We start from the raw sequence: 14,777 nt of genomic DNA, 5'->3' as shown, positions 1-14,777 counted from the left end.
GAACTGGGTGTACCAGAAAAAATGTCTGTCGCTTCTTCACTTCCCCCCTGCACGATCAGATTCTCGTCATCATCAGATGCAATATCAAGGGATACATTTGGATTTGTTTTTATTTTGCCTTCCTCGATCTTACTCATGTGTGCTTCCCAAATGATAGTGTGGTGTTGCTTGAGATGACCTCTCTGGCCTCCGGTACCATAGTTGAAATCCAAGCTTACCCCGACTAACGGATACTTTACAAATCGAACAAACGACCATGTTTTCGCCTTTGAGCTAACTGTAAAGAAGTCCCAAACTGGGGACTGGTGATGTCTGCTGAAGGTGGAGGTGCTACTTTGACTTTCAATGCCAGATGAAGTGGAGGAAGGGCGTGGCTGAATTTGTTTCTATTGTTCACTTACAGCACCACTACTTGAGGTCGAGCTGGATAGAGGTCCATGCCGGCACTTCTGACTAAAAAAAGATGGGAGATGTAGGTCTTGTTGATGTTGTAGTTAACGGTGGTGGTACCAGTGCCACGCCACCCATATCCTGCTCAGCAGCCGTTCGGGCTAGGGTGAAAATGTCTGTCTGCTGCATGCCTGCTGGGGCTGGAATGACGACTGTGATGACTGGGTCATCGTCAGACTGTTCATCAGCAGCAGCAGACACCACTTCCTGTCGAAGCTTTGCAGGAGCCTTCCTTTTAGGCTTAGCTACCTTTGTCGACTCATCATGGCGTGCCTCACTCTCAGACTGCATTTGTGGGTTCCAATCAAGATCAAGGTCATCATAAGGAAGGGGGCTTGAAGAAGAACTTGTAGTAGTAGTAGCCCTCCTTGACGTTTTTCTTGCTGGGGATCCGGAAGACAATGAATCATCATCAGGAGGAGTGGCTTCCTCGAGTGATACCTCCTCTTGAATAGCAATTTCCTGATGTGCCCCTACTTCTGGAGGAACAAGCGTTGTAGGCAGTTGTGCCGCTCCATGAACCTCTAGTCGCACCTCTCCATGTACCTGTCCATGCGCCTCTCCTTGCGGCTCTCCTTGCGGCTGTACTTGCGCCTCTACTTGCGCCTCTCCTTGCGGCTGTACTTGCCCCTCTCCTTACCCATGTACTTGCGCTTGTACTACTTGAACATGTGTTTGTGGCTGTGGTGGTTGAACATTCGTCAGCTGAGTTACACCCGGCGTTGATTGGATGGTACTTTCTTGTGATGAGCCAAGATCACTGGTCGATGGTGATTCAATAACCAAAGTGGCTGCCGAAGCAGCACTCATGGTGGTCTTGGACCTAACTTGGCGTGGTGGCACTGAGCCCACGAAGCGGAGGTGCTGCTTCCAGCTTGGTCCCAGGCGGACACCGCTGCTGCGGCAGGCAGAGTTTTTTTGTCCCAAAAAAGGTTTCGGTGGGCACACCAGTCTCCTTGGTATGTGGTGCCACTTGCTTCTTCTGCTCCTTCTTACTGACAGTGGCACTATCAACTTTTTTCGCTGTGGCGCTACGGCCAACTTTCTTTGGGGCCATCTTCTTGAGATGTCAGAACAGCGGGCCGCAGTTGCACGAGTTGCAGAGTTGTCTTGTCTGTGGCCACACGTGACGTCATGTGACGTTGTGCTGCACACACCGCTACACGACTTCTTCCTGGTACTGGTGGTTCTCTTGTGCACCTAAAAGCAGTGGAAGCCAGAGGAACATCAGTTATACACCCCAAAAAGTCGAAAAACACTCAAAAATCACCACAATCCCATGCCATCCATGCCCTCAATGATGTTTAAATTCAAGACACTCCAGAGAAAGACTAGGCCCTTGCACCACTGAGTACCCATGGGCATAATGGTTGAAAGCATGGCAAAGTGGGTGCAGCCCTGAGCACACTGCCTGGCTTAAAAATGGCCCCTTGACCCCCACCACATGCCCAGGCCCTGCCTGTACCAGGCCTCAAAATGGCCCCCACTCACATGGCCAGGCCCCAACAACACCCCAAAAGGTCGAAAAACACTCAAAAGTCACCACAATCCCATGCCATCCATGCCATCAATGATGTTTAAATTCAAGACACCCCAGAGAAAGACTAGGCCCATTCACCACTGAGTACCCCTGGGCATAATGGTTGAAATCAAGGCAAAGTGGGTGCAGGCCTGAGCACACTGCCTGGCTTAAAAATGGCCCCTTGACCCCCACCACATGGCCAGGCCCTGCCTGTACCAGGCCTCAAAATGGTCCCACCCACATGGCCAGACCCCACCAACACTCAAAAAAGTAAAAAAAAAAATAAATCACCACAATCCCATGTCATCCATGCCCTCAATGATGTTTAAATTCAAGACACCCCAGAGAAAGACTAGGCCCATGCACTACTGAGTACCCTTGGGCATAATGGTTGAAAGCAAGGCAAAGTGGGTGCAGGCCTGAGCACACTGCCTGACTTAAAAATGGTCCCTTGACCCCCACCACATGGCCAGGCCCTGCCTGTACCAGGCCTCAAAATGGCTCCCACCCACATGGCAAGGCCCCAACAACACCCCAAAAAGTCAAAAAACACTCAATAATCACCACAATCCGATGCCATCCATGCCCTCAATGATGTTTAGATTCAAGACGCCCCAGAGAAAGACTAGGCCCATGCACCACTCACTACACCTGGGCCTACTGGCTAGTGAGGCTTTACAGGCACCCCAAAATAAAAAAAATCCACATATAACAGTGAGCTAAAATTCTATGACTTAAATGAGAATTAAGTTAAAAAACAGTTCACAGAAACAGTTGTATCATGCACCCATGACTAACCCTGGGCCTACTGGATACTGTGGCTACCCACCACAATATATATTTTGTTAAAGTTGGGAAAAACGTTTTAGAACTGTAGTTGCCTCAACTGCAATGCCCCAAACAAACAACACCAACTTACTAGTAAAATCTCAAGTCCAAAAGTGATCCAAACTCCGAAAAGTCCTCAAATACAAATCCAGCAGCAGTCACAGAAAGTAATCCTTCCAGCTCAACAGCCAAATGAAAAGTGATCAGTACATGCACAAAGCGCTGGGAGGAGCCTGCTTGACAGGAACAGGAAGTTGGAGACTCTGAGACACTTCCTTCCTCCCACTCCACCCCAAAAAATGGACTCCTGCACCAAAAAGTGCAGGCAAATATCAATCTGAGGAGTTATTCTGATCAAAATCATAATTTTCACAAGGTTTATGCTTCCTGCGGTGGATTTCTTGTGCAGAATTGCTACTTTTGCATTTTCGGAAACGCGAGCTGTTCAAATATCCCGCCGGAGGTCAGCTGCGCGCCGTCGCAGGCTTTTATGGCGTACTCGCATTCTCAAACTCGCACTGTGCAAGATGGCAAGCCACGATAACGTAATTGCGTTCGAAAAAAACTCTCGCGCGATCACGCAGCAAGATCAAAAATGGCGCAGCACACGCAAAACCTGAAGAAAAACAACTCGGCGGACTCAGAATCACGGTAAGACAACGCCGCCTGAGCGATATTGTATTTTTCAAGCGCGACCAAGCAAAATAATTTATAGCTTGCGAATTTGCGGATTATTGGGTAAATTCGCGCGATTCACGGATCGCGAAATCGTCAAAAATCCACAAATTCGCCCGCAAAACGGATTTTACGCCCACGCTTATTAGCAATACCATTTATTGGCCTCATTCCTAAATCATAAAAGAGGGGACACATGGGAGTACTCTGGGGTAGATTAATAAGATTGCGTAGGAACTTGTTCTCAGATACAGACATTTTTATTAAATTCTCAACTCCCCAAATCTCAGCACCATAGACGGATGAACTAACCTCCTTCGCGTCATAGACTCAGAGGACTGGAACAATTGGCTTGGTAAAAGATTTTGCATGCTCAGAGCACAAGGCCTCAGCCAATTGGCGATGTTTAAGCATTGCCAACTCTGTCTGGTGGTTCCAATGCAAGTTGTGTTGAATGTTTACACCCAGATAGCTAAATGCCCTCACTTGTTCAAGCAGTAAATTATTCATAAAAGTTTTCCCTTAAAAGTTTTATGCTGATTAAAAGTCATGAATTTATATTTTAATACATTTACTTCAAGGCCTGGTGTGGTGCAGAATTCTTCAAAGATGATTAGAGCTTTCTGCAATCCACTTGGGGTCTTTGAAATAATAAGGGCATCATCTGCAAACATTAAAATGGGTACTTTCCCCCCAGCTAAAATTGGGGCGTCAATATTGGCTGTGATCATTAATTTGGCTACGCCGTTGATATATAAAGAAAACAAGGCGGGAACTTGGACGCAGCCCTCCCGTACCCCTCTCTCTACTGGAAACTGGCTGGTAACATTTCCAGGTGAACTCCACCTAATCTGTGCAAAATTGTGCTCATGGAGTCTCATGATTAATGTTAGAAGGGCACGAGGCATACCCAAGTCATGTAAGACCAACCACAATGTAGAGCCGGGAACACGGTCAAAGGCTGCCCTTAAATCAATAAAGGAGGCATATAAACTACCTGTATCTAATTGCACTGTCTTCCAATGAAGCATTGCAAAATGTAATACTTGGTGAACAGTGCTAGTGCAAGCCCTAAACCCTGCCTGGAGATACAATAGTATGTTCTGCTCTCGCTCCCAATCCTGTATTTTGTTTAGGATCATTCTACCTAAGATCTTTTGCATTGAGTCTATCAGACTGATCGGGTGGTAATTGCCAGGGAGTGACGTATCCCCTTTTTGTAAACTGGTATTATTTCCACGCCTTTCCATGAATCCGGGATAGGCGCTCCTTTAGCCACTGCGTTTGCTAATAGCAGTATATACCTACCCTAAGAGTTTTTGTCATGCAAAAAGGTGTCTGCTGAGAGTCTGTCTATACCCGGTGCCCTGCCAAAAACCACGGATTCCAGTGCAAGATTTACGTCCCGATATTAAATGCCTCTTCCAAAAAGGCTATGTAGGTAGGTTGATCTCTTATACTTGGTGCCTGACTTTTTTACGTATTGGGGTTTAAAATAGGCCACCCAGTCATCCTGGGCAACCCAGTTTTGGGGTTTTTCTGGTTGTCCACCACATCCCCACTTAATTATACCCCAGAAACACTTATAATTTTTAGGGGCGTTAGCTTCCTTAAGCTCTTGCCAACTCTGTTCATCCCAGGCACGCTTTGATTTATACATTACATTTTTATAGTCAGTCCTTGCACAACGTACAGCACTACTAGGCCCTACTTTCATAGCCTGCCCCAAGGCAAGATGTGCTTGTCTGCATTCTTTATTATACCAGCGTGGCATATTATTGGGCAGTACCTTGCTTGTCTTATGTGGTCTAACAAAGAGGCTTTTTAGTTGCTGAAAAAGCATTTCGGGGGAGATGATTTGTTGGATCCACTTTCAGGTTTGGTCAGCATCCAGTAGGATAGAAACATACATAGGGGGTTATGATTGCTCTCCAAGCGGTCAACAACCGACATATCCTCTAGATGATTCCACAATCCAAGACTCACTAGGATATAATCTATTCTACTTTTGCACAAACTGCTTGTGTAGGTGCTTGCCCCCATCCTGTCCTGCGCAGTCCTACAATTTGCTGCCCTAAGACCTTTATTTTAAACAGATCGAACTAATCTAGGTTACCACCTCGGTCCATCTCTTTATTGGCCCAAGTTCCAGTTTTGGAATACCCCATTGAGTATCTTCTTCCTCTGAAAGGTTCCAGTCACAACTTGACAAAGGCTCGAATGTCACATTAAAATCACCAGCAACGATTATATTTGATTGTGTGGAATATCTTTCAAGGAGTTCTTCTAGGGCTGCTATGGTCTCAGATTTCTTACCCAGGTGCTCCTAGCATAAACATTATAAATATCCACCGGTTTAGCCTGCCTTTGTTTAATACTGACAATCAGGATGTCCCTATGGTTGGATGGGAGTATCTTCACAATAATATCTAGGTCCTTTTTGATCCAAATTGTCAATCCCCGAGGGACGCCCTTTTGCGCCCTTCTCTGCGGATATATTAAAGTTTAAATACCCTGCAAAAAATTGTGGATCGAGTAGCCATGTTTCCTGGAATAGGCAGATGTTATGCAAGTTAATAAAGGTAGCCCATTCCGGGATTGATACTTTTGAATTCAATCCTGTAATGTTCCAAGATAGGATTGAACCTGGTCTCTCTAGAATATCAGGGGATTTAGGGATCTCATTCGCATCTGACCCACTTGTACAATTTCTTATCCTAGGGAATGAGAAGCCTTCCAGTAACCATGGAATTACTAAAGTACTGGTAATGTCTGAAACGGGAGCTAGGTGCTGGCTTTGGCTTTCGACTACCTTGCTCTGGGATGGATCAGGTAGGTTACTTGACCCCACTAGTCAGTCATTAAGCTCAAGGCCTGAACAGCCCTTACCTTTCCCTATTGACCATTTTTCCGATCTATCAGGCCAATGTTGGGGGAGTGAGGGTCTGAGTTGTACAGTAGAATAATCTGGGGAACAACTTCTAATCTCCAGTAAGACTAGGTTTTCAGCCATGGCCGCTTGCTTAAGTGTCAATTCGATACAATCAGTTTTCTCCCCTCGATGTGTAAGCCTATGTGCCCTAATAATGTCTTCTCTGATCACAGAGCGACAGCCCCTGGTATGTCTTATCCAATGAATAGCCTTGTTTATTAAAAAATCTGTTGATTCTATATCCTTTCCTGGGCCCAATCTCGGGACATTCACCATGTAAACCTTGGGTACACTAGACAGCTTGGCAACACTCTGGTGATCTCTACTTACTAACGTGGCAGGTTTACTATTAGTTTGCATGGGGGTATAGGAATAATTGCTTTGCCTATCACTTACTTGGTGCCTGCCATACCTTTCTCTGGGCAATATTTTCCCAGGACCATCACTTTTTTGGTTGACATTTTTTAAGTGTGAGCATTCTCTACCCCCTTTCTACCTTTGACCACTTCACTATGTAAATGTGTGTAAATGTGTTTGAGCTTGTATAGCGCACAGCTACCCGCAGTGGGTTTCCCGGCGCTTGCTTAGGGAACCCGTCCCCTGTGAGATAACCCCGGCAGGGTATCCACAAGGTGAAAGCCAGGCATCCCGCCACGAGGGGCCGTTGTGGAGATTAAGCAAGCTATTGCCCAGAGTCGCAGAGTGTGAACCCGTGAGTCGAGAAGGCACCGGAGCGAGAATTATCGAGACCGTGGAATTTTTTTTTAGCCCAAGACCCGCCGAGGCGGGGAATTGAACCCTGGTCCAGGGCTGATCTCAGCTTCCGGGTCTGCCGCCTCTAACCCCTGAGCCACACTTCTCCACTATATGGGCCAAAACCTTCGGACAGGCCAATATGCCTACACGGGTCAGGTGCAGTGCATTGTCCTATCACATTTTCCTGGGCTTTGGGTTTACCACTTAGTTGTTTGTTTGCTATGCAGGTTGGACAGTGGCCTTTGTCCAATAAGCTACTGCTCACTATAGAGGTGAGATTATCGATCTTAATTTTCATACACTCAACCGCCTTGCATAGTTATTGAACCATTAAGGTCAGGTCAGTTCGACCATCCACATTGGGTACAAGAGAATCAAGCACACCACCCAATAATAACTCTTTACCACCCCGGGGAGCATCATACTCACATACACAAGGTGGAGGTAATTTGTGATCTTTCATTGGGATACAACTCTCTGCATTTGCTAAAGCAGGGAATCTATTTTTACATGCTATGATAGGGTGAATCACAAGGGGACAGGAGTCTCTTGGCTCGATGTTAATGTTGGGGATCTCACTCACCCCCTCTGCGTTCTGTTGGTCTGGCCCTTTGTTAAATTTTTCCCCTTTTTTCCTCCCTACAAACATGTCAGGAACCACAGGGCCTTGCTTTTTGCCCACCCTCGATGTTGTTACTTGACTTTTACACCCCTTTTCTACCATCATACTTGGAAGGTACTTAGCTGTAAGAAGGACTCCAAATTCCTCAATTAATTCATCAATGCAATTCATAACGCAATAGGTCCCTGCAGGTGCAGCTGATTTCCTTGCCTTTCTTGCTTTTTTACCTTGGTCAGCATACTTGTGCCCTCGCCCCCTCTATTCGCCTGGAGCGCGCCTGCGCACGTCCCGTGGAGGGGAGAGACCAGTTGGTTAAATCCTCCCAGTAAAGTGGAGGAAGGGGCAACAACTCGGCACTCGGGCCTGCTGGCTCCTGCGGCGTGTGGTCCGTCTCCCCGGCAGCCCCGCTGTTGGCGCAAAGCGTCTCCCGCGTAGCGGGAGGTGCGAGCAAGTTTTGAAACTCCCGGTGAGGTGGAGGGTGGGGCAACAACTCAGCACTCTGCCCCGCTGGCTCCTGGGGCGTGTGGTCCATCTCCTCGGCAGCCCAGCTGTTGGCGCGAAGCATCTCCCGCGCAGCGGGTGGCGCGAGCAGTGTTTGAAACTCCCAGTGAGGTGGAGGGGGAGGCAACAACTCAGCACTCGGCCCGCTGGCTCCTGGGGTGTGTGGTCCGTCTCCTCGGTAGCCCCACTGTTGGCAGGAAGCATCTCCTGCGTAGCGGGAGGGGCGAGTAGTTTTTAAAACTCCCAGTGAGGTGGAGGGAGGGGAAACAACTCGGCACTCGGCCCCGCTGACTCGGGGGGGCGTGTGGTACGTCTCCTCTGCAGCCCCTCTGTTGGCGCAAAGCATCTGGCTTGTGCCGCGTGCTACTTGAACCAGGAGATATTGAGGACGTTAATTATATATATATATATATATATATATATATATATATATATATATATACACACATACATAGGAATCATACTTACCAATTAAAATTGTATCACACATATGCCCTTACTAAGCATATCCTTACAACAAAATGCTTGTGGTAAAGACATGCGTGGTAAACATTTTTGTTGTAAATGCATGCGTGGTAAAGGCGCATGCATTGTAATGGCAGCATTGTACAGGCATGAGTGGTAATTGCATGCCTCATTCCATCATACCACCTTTTTAGGTTTCGCCTGCACAGAGCTTGCGCTGTTCTTCAGAAACATATTGTTTTTAATATAAATGTAGAAGGGACTTACATCCCGCCTCCTCTGTTTCCCTTCTTCTCATTGGTTCCTGGGTGTGCCAGTTACCTTTCCTCCATTGCTATTGGCAGTAGCATATTTTCCTGCATGTACCAATGCTTGTTCATCACTGCTTCTGTTATCAGTTTCCTGCCAACTAAATACTGTTAACAACCGCTTTGGTGGAACTATATTTTCATAAAGCTTAGCTTTTTACTCTTGCAGCATATTTATATAATAATGTATCACCCTGACTAATTAAGTGATTTGCATAGAATTCACAGGATGTTGCAGGGCGCCCCTGTTGTGTTTCTATCTAGGACCCTAATTCGATATTCCCGATTCATGTCCTTATGTGGTTATAATCAGTAATATCCTGATAAAGGCATAAGAATCATATCCACATTCAGTAATAGCCCATGCAGTCCAAAGCACAGCACGGCTACTCCCATCGACTCCTAGAAAGCACAACGAGTTCTTTAAACAAACCAAGCCTCCAGCAGCCCGGGAAATCCCCCCTGCTTTTGTTTTGATTTGAACAAGAACTCCTGGAGTCCAGAAAGAACTGTTAGTTCTTAGCAACGTCTTATGTCCAACCTTACGTCAAACTCGACACCTTTCAGGTATAAATATACCAACAGTTGCCTTAAGCAAACACACGGTGGTTTGGAGCAGAGCGGCTATCTACTTGCCCGAGAGCCCACGGAAGCCGCCCCACCCGTTCCCAAGTATTAGGCTTAGGTTAGGTACACCGGGGTAGACGTAGTTAGAAGCACCAGTTGAGTACGTTAGTTAATGTTTTATGTATGTATATATTTTATCCGTTTTAAAGTATCATATGACTAAGAAACCATATCAATGCTTTTACAGTATTATTTCATAATACTACTTTTACTGTACGCACTTTACTTTATGATAAGTAGTGCAATTGTGGCAATTCATTTCTCTTGCATGAGAAAGAAGACTGCTCAATAAATAACACCTTTTAATGAAAACGCCTGTCTCTCTATTTCTCTGCACTCTGGTGAAACTAAGTATGCATGGTTGACTGAGTGAAATAGCTGCCTAATGTTTTCACACGACTCTAGAGATACACTCTTATTCTGAGGGAGAAAAGTTGTCATGTTTATGCGGTTGTCAGAAACTGAATCCCTTCTCGTCTGAATCAGGGAAGTTCAGCCCTCCCTATTCATTCAAGAAAGTTTCTAGTGACCTCTGAGCTAGCTGGCGCAAACCTAAATTAAGTTTAACATAGTCAGTAGAGACCTAGATGACCTCAGTCCTACGTCTACACTGCTGTTTATGTTATTCCAATGCGCAGAGCCTATTGGCAAAATAGGAACTACACTACACCCCAAAGACTCAAACCGAGACCCCAGCTCATGAGCCAGCAGCTCTTGCTAATGGGCCACATGCTCTCCACTCCTGTGTTATTTGTCAGGGATCTCTTTCCTTCTCCCAGACGATGATTGATGAAAACAGCACTTTATTTATTACATAGGCAAAACCGATGCATTGCCAAAGCTTGTTAATGCTCTGACTCACTAACAGGCACTGTCAGAAATTGCAGTGCCTTCCACCTCAGCTCCAGGACTTTAAGTCGTCGTCCATTATAAACACTATTTAAAATGAGCCATGCTTGCGAGGTTTGGCGTCGGCCCTAAAGGCATTCTCAATGTCTTAAAGTGCCTGAAAGTGGGTCAAAATGATTGATTTGTTTGCCTCACCACTTATGGCTGCCCCTAGTCATTACTGGTTTTATGAACAGAAATATCTGTCCTACTTGGTAATTCCTCATTCCGTGGACTTTTACTCGTACTTGCACGGTCCAGTTGTAGATTTACCACGCAGTAATGGTAAAATCACATGCAATTTTAAAGGTCCACTTTCAGCGTGCAGCTTGATATCGGGACCTAAAGCAGGTAATAGCCTGACTTGTTCTTTCACTCGGCTTGAATGCGGTATAGGAAAAGCAATTATTGGTAATATATGAAAACATTTCCACGCTTTTCTCTATTGGTCTCTGTTTGTGCTGAACGCTGGGAAACCATAAGTGCCCAAATAAACAATGCACATGGAGAGGCCCTTCTAGCACATTTGCAGTGACAAGTTTCCTAGGAAACCAATATGCCGCATGATGAGCAGAGAGAGAGCAGGTTTTACAAATTAAAAAAACTGAAAATCAAACGATCGAAAAAGCTAAAACGCCATTAATACATTTACCAGTTACCCTCTGAGAACAGGGGTTAGAGGCCATTTTTTCCAACCGGTTGCAAACTGACTCTCTCACCTTTGTTTTTCCATAGTAATTTCAGATTGGGGATGCTGAGGAAGAGCCGCAGCAGTTTGTTAACCCAGGAGTGTTCTAATTAGCCGCGCCAAATCGTCTGCTGAGCTGTCAGGCGCTCGCGCCATTCAGACCTGGCTCCTCGCTCGCGCCATGTATCATTGTTCGGCGAATGACAGCAGTCAGGCTACGAAAGGTGTAGATATTAAATGAACAGCCGCAGTAAACACTGCTTCTGCACTCCACATCTCAGCGGAGCCAATGAAGTGGCTGACACCGAGTTCATGCTGATATGCAGGCAATGACAGATGGGCATCATTTAACACAATACATCAGCGGGCAACCCACGTACCACAGCTGTCCTCCACTAAGTGAATTAGATCAGGGTAATTAATCTAAGGCAGGATGTATCACCAAAGTGGGCCCTAAGCAGAGTTAGAAAAGCATCAAATACTCATTTGAAAAAGCTTCAGCACTTTGGGCATTTTACTGCTACCTTTGACTTTATGCTGACTGTAGTGATAGACCACGTAAAATAGCACCAGTGTTGGGCAATGTTTCCACTGGTGAGGTGGAAATGTTGCACCAGGAACCGGAATATCAACAGTTCCATTTTCGCTGAGCACTTTTATTGAATGCACAGTGCAAAAAACACACGTTTAGCACCAATAAGTATTTGCAAATATGGACAAGATACAAAGTTTGAGAGCTGTGCAGAATTTACAGAAAGGTCAAATATTTCCAATTTTTGGTGAAGCTACTATTTATTTTCCTAGTTTTTGTGCTAGTGATTAACCGAGGTGGGACCCAGGGGGAGATGGGCGTGAGCCGGTCTCCCCCTGGGGTGTTTCGCGCAATGGAGCGGGCCACCCAGGTGCAGGGATAGGGTTAATCGGTGAGGCATCGGGCGCCAAAGGTTATTTATATGGGTCTGGCAGGCGGGAAAATCACTGTGCCCGAGGGAGGAGGGAGGCAGAGAGTTTCAGTTTTGTTGGGGGCTTGCGCACTCGCGGGGAGGGGCGGCGCGTGGTGTCTCCCGAGCAGTGGCTGCCTGTCTGTCACCCCGGCCCGTGGAGAAAGAGGAATGCACTGAGGCCGTGTCAGAGGTATTTGAGCAGCGGGAGGCAGCTGACCGGGTAGAACCTATCGTCCCCCTTGAGGTGCCCCGGCCTGTTTCTGTGGAGGTAGGTGCAGCGGCCCAGCTTGCTGTTGACGGGCGGCACGCTGAGGTGGGCGGGAGGAGGGGGAGGTCCCTGGGTCAGACCGGGAGGCTGCCGGAGGTGTCCTGAGACTGAATATCTTCGGGAATGGTAACAGTAGTTTTATTTATTTATTTATTAATTCTGGTGTTTTTTATATAGCGCAGACTTTACCCGAGGGTTACTTAAAAAATAACAGGGGTTCTGCCCATATTACCCTCCCATACCTGGACAAGGAGCATCAAGAAGATGAAAACGTAGAAAAAAGTAGCATTGAGGGATTAATTCGACATTTATTAAGAACATGAAAAAATTAATTATCTTGTTCTATACAACTTAATGTGTAAAGAATCAATCGCAAATTTCTGAGGACATATAAACATGTACAGGAAGAGATGGCGCACAACAAATATATATAGAGGGCAAAGTCAACTATATACAATACAATGCAATATATTCAAATCACAAATACAATATATATATATATATATATACAATACATATACAAAGTGTACCCACAGACATCTCACAAAAAAACCTATCACAAAAATATACACTCCTAATTTCGAGTGATATATATCTACAATGGAGATCCCAACTGCGCCTGAGATGCAAATTCTCTCACAACACTCTTTTGTATAAGGCGCCTGAATATACAAACGCAAATAAACTGTAAGGGGACTCCTAATCACAATGATGTTGATGCAGTCGCGGTTGCGTTTCCGCCAGTTGAATCTTTATGGCTTCATCAGGACAAGGGTACTGAGTAGGAAAGCTAACGCAGGTCAATCTCGTGGTCACCCCACCCAGGGGGAGGGAACGGGGGGTTTGCTCCACTGGGCCACAGCACCCATAAACTAGAGGGAAATAAGAAGGAACAATGTCGCTTTATGGGTCAAGCCGCCGTGCCCACATGTAGGTCCGGGGCGTCAACAAATCTAGGCAAACGTATCCAATGCAGAGGTCGAGGCTGAGCAACTCGTTCCAAAACGGGAGGCCAACTTCATTCCATGGTCCGTCCATGCTGCAAAACCGGTAACAAACATCCACGTTTTTACCCGAGGGTGGCAGATCGCTTCCCAATGGGGACAGTGATGACACATGAGGAGAAAATTACAAGTGTACTACTTACAAAGGCACATGTTAAATTACAATAGAGATAACAATGGTTGCGGGGGAGGCGGGCTACAGATTGCCCTTGTAGCAGCTATTGCGCATTGCGTTGGCCTGGGTACGCACAGTTGCTTAACCTGCAAGGTCAACATCATATTTTAAGCCCTGCCCCAGTGTTGCCATATTTATGCCCCCCACCTGTGCACATGGAGCCCCCCCCCCCCTTGGTGAGGTCAACAAGTATGCATCCCCAAAGGAGCAGCATTTTGGCCCCTAATAGTATTTCCTCTAGGACAGGCCTCCACTTGTGGGGATGTAGTGAAGCAGGCGGGTTTGCAGTGCGGCGAGGTTTGGCAGCTGCCTACCTGGTGACAGCAGGTGCATGGCGCAGGGTCCCCAGTTTCTTACGAGGTGGGCCAAACTCAGGAAGCCCGGCAGTTACCCTGCCAAGCCTTGTGGGGGGGCGGACCAAGGGGTTGAGTTTAGGTGGGCCATTCCAGAATGTAGTACAGGAGCCCAGGGTAGGCCAGTGGATATGGGTGGGTAGTGGAAGCGAGGCCAGAGAGGTTTATGGTGACAGGATTGGGGGCAAGGGGGGTAACTCTGGATCATGGAACAGTTAAGTCTGAGCGGCTTGAAGGAAAAGGCGCCATTATCATCAAAAAGGACAGCGGTAGCACAAGTCAGCTGGGGACAGGGCACGTCAGGGGGGCTGCGTGAGGGAGGGAGATCTGAGTGGATTTCCCTTCACTTATGTGGTAACCACGACTGCTACAACAGATATTCATTGGCAGTTTTTTCCGATGGAGGGGTTAGTGATGGGAAACTGCAGAGAGGAAGTGGGGCAAATAATGATGGGGATGGTGACTCATTGGTATTTGTAACGGCAAGCTGTGACATGGAAGAAGGGGAATATAGAGAAGGGGATTGTGGGGACGATGGGGAGCAATTTTTTAATTTAGTGGGGAAAAGAGGGGTGTTTTTGGGCAGACCGGTGTTATGAGTTTTTTTTCAGAAGTCCAGTGCGGACCTTGCAATCTATTACATGGGAGAAGGGAAATTGCGAGAAGGGGATTGTGGGATCGATAAGGAGAAGTTTTTGATTTCAGTGGGGTAAAAAGAGGGGTGTTTTGGGGCAGCCGGTTATGAGTCTTTTGCAGAAGTCAAGTGCAGAC

This window comes from Lissotriton vulgaris, chromosome 10 (assembly GCF_964263255.1).
Source record: "Lissotriton vulgaris chromosome 10, aLisVul1.2, whole genome shotgun sequence".
Taxonomy (NCBI): Eukaryota; Metazoa; Chordata; class Amphibia; order Caudata; family Salamandridae; genus Lissotriton; species Lissotriton vulgaris.
The sequence above is the reverse complement of the archived record's forward strand: the minus strand, read 5'-3'. Positions refer to the sequence as shown.